This window comes from Mustela erminea, chromosome 13 (assembly GCF_009829155.1).
Source record: "Mustela erminea isolate mMusErm1 chromosome 13, mMusErm1.Pri, whole genome shotgun sequence".
Classification (NCBI taxonomy): Eukaryota; Metazoa; Chordata; class Mammalia; order Carnivora; family Mustelidae; genus Mustela; species Mustela erminea.
This window is the reverse complement of record NC_045626.1, coordinates 24,450,623-24,456,720: the sequence shown is the minus strand read 5'-3', so window position 1 is coordinate 24,456,720 and position 6,098 is coordinate 24,450,623.

The following is a 6,098-nucleotide window of genomic DNA, read 5'->3' as shown; positions in this document are numbered from 1 at the left end:
CCCTGCTGAGCAGAGAGCACAATGTGGGACCCGATCCCTGGACTCTGAGGTCGTGACCTGAGCTGAAGGCAGATGCCTAACTGACTGAGCCACCCAGCCATCCCAAAATGGAAAGTTATTCAAATTGCAGAAGTACCTTGAAATGTTATGTTAGGAAATAGGACAGGTGGCTGGACATTGGGGAACGTTGGGGAGGACATAGGTTTAGTTGCACGAAGCCGGGTTAACAGTGACTCAGGCCAGGTAAAAGCTGAAGTCTCTATTGGGCTCAAGTCTCGGTTGGTATTTCTCTGCTCCATAACGCTGAGAGGGGTCCAGGCTCTAAGTTTTTGCTGCACTACCCAGAGGATGTTCCCCTCATCCCCACAGTCCAAAGTGTCCCCCATTAGGTCCTCTTCCAGACTTTAGAAGGAGGAGAAGGAGAAGTCCTTCTCCAGCAAAAATACTGAACTGGACGAAGTTTGTATTTGTCAAATTCTGACATCTCTTTCTTATGCCTCTTGCTATCATCACATAAAATCAGAGCATTTCTCTTATTGCAGTGGAGCTTAATGATCATTTTATACATTGCTGCAGAAATTTTCATACAGTGCGTGGACCATGATGCTTTCCTGAGCTGCCCCTCTGTGGCTGGTCATCAGGTCCACGATCCTTTTCTGCTCACTTTCTCCCCCTGGTGCCTCCTTTCCTATTGCCCATTCTCACCTTGCTCCAAGCATTTCCCCACTCGTCCTACTCAAACGTTCCATTTCCCCAATTTACTTGAGTTTCTACTCCCTCAACCCAAACTCTTGTTTGTTCGGTGTGGCTGACTTCCACAAGGGGATGGTTGGAAGCTTTCAACTTAGTCATGCTCATGAAGCAATGCCTAGGAGGCCTTTAGTTAGTCCAGAGTTATTCCCATTGTCAGAATAAGATGCTTATTGATCCAAGTTAATCTTTGATTTGCCTTGTGGCAGGAGAGCAAAGGTTTCCTGTGAGGGTTAGGAAAATACTGGGTCAGAGTGGTCACCTTCCCAATAGGCTGGTCCTGCTTGGGAATCTTTCCTCTAGTGAAGTCCCCTAAAATACTGCTAGTTTTCACAGTGGATCCCATGCCTTCACTCCCCATCCTGTAGATCCTGGGAGCACCAGTGTTTGTTTTTTCCCTCCCTCTTCTCCCCTTGGTTTCCATGGAGGCCATAGTTGCCATGGCGAAGTGGAGAGAAGTGTCAAAGCTGTGTTTTGTAACTGTGGGGTAATCTACAAATTGGGGATGGTCTCTCCTAAAAAAAAAAATATTACTAAGTATGTGAAAAGAATGAGAGTAAAACAAAGGCAAACTAGGGTTCAAGTCACTTGTTCTCCTAAACATCTGTGGTTAGTAATATCATTTAACCTTGACTTTCTTTATACCATGTAAGTACATGTGTGTGTTGCAACAGGAAGGGGCTGCTGGAAGAGTCCAGAAGCTAGGACAGGTCTAAGCAGGCAAGGGCTCAGGTCCTGAGGTCAGCTGGGGCAGAAAGGAACAGTATCCAGCCCCACGCTAGTTACCGCAGCCCAAAGGAATGCACACTCTACTCGCTTACATTTTCACAGGAAGTGGGTGGTCACGGTCAGATGTCGCATATGAACCTTGCAAGTGTGGAGCCCAGGGACAGAGGCTGGGGTGATTTCCCTGGCATGCAGAAGCCGGGAGTACACTTGAAAAGTAAAGCTGTCTTAGCTGCTGCCCTGGTCGGTATCTCAGGACAACTTCAGAGGGATTGCAGTCAAAGCTTCAGCTCTTTGTTGAGGGAGAGAGCATTCCAGCATGACCTCAACTGTCTTGTGTGTGTCAGAGATTTCCATCCTACTGTCTGTCCTGTGTCCTTTTTAAGATAAGCACAGCTTTCTTCTTTCTGACTAGGGCACCCTAAACTCTATACAGGCTGCTTTTTGGCACCTCAAAAAGAGACACTCAGAAGTGTGGCTTCCTAAACCCTGCCGTTCATTTCCCTGGTGATGGGGCTGCTCCTGTCTCTCCCTCCAAGGCAAGCTTCCTGTCAGCAGTTCCCGGGCTTCTCTCTCTCCCTTCACTCCCCTCACTCCCCTTCCTCCCTCATCTCCTCCCCTCTTCCTTTCTTCACTCCTCCTCTGATCGCTCCCACTCCTCCTGCGTTCCAGTATCTTCTTTGGTGAGGTATCTGCTCCGATCTTTCCCCCATTTGAGGTGCCTGGGTGGTGCCTTTGGTTAAGCATCAGACTCTTGGCTTCAGCTCAGTTTGCGATCGCAGGGTCATGGGATCAAGCCCCGTCTTGCATTGGGGTCGGGCTCCGCCCAGCGGGGAGTCTGCTTGGGATTCTCTCTGTCTTCAACCCACCTTCATCAGCTCCTTCTTTGAACTGGAACACTTTTTACATTAAAGTCAGTATTATACAGTGTGGCTGTCTAGTGACAAAATTATTTCTTCATGGCGCTTGGCTTACTCTTTCTGAATCTATAAACATATTTTTGGATAGAACCATGCCAAGCAATTTGCACTCACTTATGATGGCATTTTTATTTGTAAAATTTAAAATTTGCACGTTAAACAATGCCAGGACACCACTTTAGGTGTTGTAATGGTTGTGGAGGGCCACCGAGATGCCTGCTCAGAACTGAGGCTCTCTTTTCCCCAGCTGCTGGGAGTGTTGGCGGTTGAGGGCTCCCAGGTGAGCCTCTCTCCGGGGATCACCCTCAGCCAACCACGGAGCTCAAGGGCACAGCCCCTCCCCAGGGGCAGTACATAGCCATGGACTGGTGATAAGCCCCCCCACCCCGCCCCCTGTCCATCCATGCCTGAAGCCATAACAGCTCTGAAGGGCCTTATGAGCTGCAGAGCTCCTGGTGGAATCTGGCCAGAACTTTGTTGTGCCCAGTGCTCCCCTGTGCTCTTGCTGCCCTCACCCTCCAGAGCGCTCCCCAGCAAAAGTCTTGCACACAAATCTCCACCTCACACAGAGGTCTGTCTCCTTGGAATCCAACTGAGGACAGATTATTTCCTAATCAGCCTGCAATTAATTCAAGTGCTTAAAGAGGTGTAGACAGAGAAACTCGGGTCAGCCCTTGAAGCTCAGGGAAGAGACGTGAGAAAACAGGAAGCGTATTATCACTGGCCTGTTCCGACGGCTTCTGGTCAAAGTCACTTACCTCACCCAGGAGAGCTTGCCTTTTCACACAGCACCCTTTGAAATTATCCTGATGTCCGGAGGAGGAGGAGAAAGCACCTGGCAGGGACCAGGATGATGCAATGGGAGAGAGAGGGAAAGAGGGAGACTCTCCATCATGTGAAGCTGAAGAGAGAAAGAAGTTCGCCCCCCTGGGAACAAGGTATCACGGAGCTGGGGTGGGCGGGGCGTGACTGCGGAAGGCAGAGAAGACTCATTCCGTAGCCTTTCTCAGCACCCGTCGGACAGGGTGCGGGTGTGAGACGGGAGTCAGAGGAAACAGTACCAAAAACGATTATAAAATTATATTCAACTATTATAGAATTATAATTATAACATTATATAGGTGATACTCAAACATATTTTTATTCACCTATGGATGCTAATGAAAATTGGATCAAAAGTGACAGGTGGGCAACCAGGATCCTAATGAAAGGTTTTCCTAAGTTGTCTTCTCTACCGATGTTAGTCACACTCACCTTGATGTAAATCTTGTCCTCTTCCGTCCCCATAATATGTGCCTCTTGGAATCACCCCACATTTTAATTTTATTTTTATTTTTTAAAAGATTTTATTTATTTATTTGGCAGAGAGACACAGTGGAAGAGGGAACACAGGCAGGAGGAGTGGGAGAGGGAGAAGCAGGCTTCCTGCTGAGCAGGGAGCCCAATGCAGGGCTCCACCCCAGGACCCTGGGATCAGGACCTGAGCTGAAGGCAGACGCTTAATGACTGAGCCACCCAGGCGCCCCTCACCCCACATTTTTAAAGAGTTAGAACAGGGCCTTTAAAAAAACAACCTCAACTGGCTTACGTAAGTGAGTTTTCCCTTATACACGAGACAGATGTTTTTGTAAATTTAATTACATAATAATAACTAATAAGTTAATTGTATTTATAAAGTCCTTTCACCTATGTTCCCTTTATTGGACCCTTAGAGCCATTCGGGGTAGGTAGTGGAGCTAAATTTGGGTCCACAGACGTTCAGGCCTGTGTTATTTCCTTCCCTTAAAAGCACTGAAAGAATTTACCTTTCAGTAGTGTGAGTCTGTTTGTTCCTCTGTATAAATCTGGACGTTGATCTACTCCGAGGGGGGGCCACCTGCTTTCTCTGAGGGAACACCCCTCCTGAGACTTTCTCATAAGAAGATGGACAAAGAAGAGTCCCTCCAGTGCTCCAGGTGAGTGGGAGAGGCGAAGTCACCAGGATTTCTAAACTTGCCCAACAGGCTCGTTGTGGAATACTGGAATCACGCACATTCCAGAAGAATGCCCTGGAGATGTTTTACCAGTGGAACCACCTGGCATGGTGGGAGGGGATGCTTCCCAGGGGGAGGAGCAGCTACAGGAACAGGAGGAGGGCTCCAGCTCTCACTCAGGAAGGCAGTCCCGGAATGTTCTGAAAGTAATAGAGAACCTAGTGTGGAACCGGGCCCTTTTCAGTTCCATTCCATGTAACCCTCACTGCACTGCTGTGACATGAATGTTCCCATCCTTTATTTCAAACACGGATGCCGAGGCTTGGGGAGACTGCCTTGTCAAATGTCAGAGCAGTAAGTAGTGGTTGGGACTCCAGCCCAGGTCTCTCCGACTCCAAATCTGTTGTTTTTAATCACTGGGTTACATTGTGCATAGGGTGAGGTGGGACAATGAATTGTAGTGCATACCTGCAGACCCGTATTTAAAATATTTCTTCAACATATAGTTGGTGGAAAGATTAAGACCGAAAGGGGGGGAGGCTGATGGGTTGTGGGGGAGCAGGCAGCATTCAGGATACTCCATTGGGCAGAGTATCATCGTTAACACCGCCTCCCACCTCGGAAAGCAGACGAGGGAGTCTGTGCCCACTTGAGCTTAGCACCAGGTGGTATCTTTTTCCCCACCCTACGAAGCCCATCAGAACCTCCCTGGCAAGGGTAAGCAGCTCAGCTCCGGAGAGGTGGCCAGGGAGGGCGTACCACCAAAGGGTGGCTCTTTAGACACAGCTGCCAGTATGCCCCATGTGGCCAGACCATAGACCACATCTGTGGACTCTCTGAAGAGGTCTCATATTCTGTCTCCTGGCTTTGTTTGGTCCGGCTTCCTTCTGTGCTCTGCCCAGGTTTGGCAGCCTGGCTGGAAATGCTGGCCCCGGTGGTCAGAGGGCATCTTCCCATCCCTCCTCCCCTGGGCCGTGCCACACCGTTTTGCCGCAGGGCTCCGGGTACCTTCCTCTCTGCTGGGAGAACAGGAGGTGAGGGGACCTGGTGATTGTTTTGGGTCATTGTTACCTGCTTAGGGGGCTTCCTGTCAGGCTGCATCCCCTGCTTCAATGCGTGGACATCCTGCATCAGTCCACATCGATCCAGAGACAGCCGCAATGATAGAAAGACCGTCTCCCAGGAAGCCTGCCCCAGGATTTGCAAATTGTGATAAATAACCAACAACCCATTCTCTCCATGTTATTTACCGTCTGTGATTGTTGACATACTTTGCCGAGATTGAAGTCTATGGTGTTTTGGTTGAAAATGAATCAAGCTGAATGCTTCTAAAAGCTATAATTCTATGTAATTTAGATGTATTTCCATCAAAGAGATTGTAGTCTACCAAGAATTCAGTCCACAGTGTGGCAAATCCTTATGGTGCCCAATCCAGTTTCAACACTTAGGAAAAGAGAAGCTGAAAGCTTGTTACCAGTAATTATGTATGGGAAGTGGAGATAAAAGAGAGGTACAGAAATGGAAGATAAAGATAAAGATAAAGAAAGATAAAGATAAGGAAGAAGAACCAGGGAAAGCCTGTACCTGCCATGCAACATGCTCCTGAGAATCCTGATCATTATCAGAAGAAAAGAGGGACCCTTGGGTCGCTCAGTCAGTTAAGCGTCTGCCTCAGGCTCAGGTCAAAACTCCAGGGTCCGGGGAAGGAGTTCCACATCAGGCTCCTTGC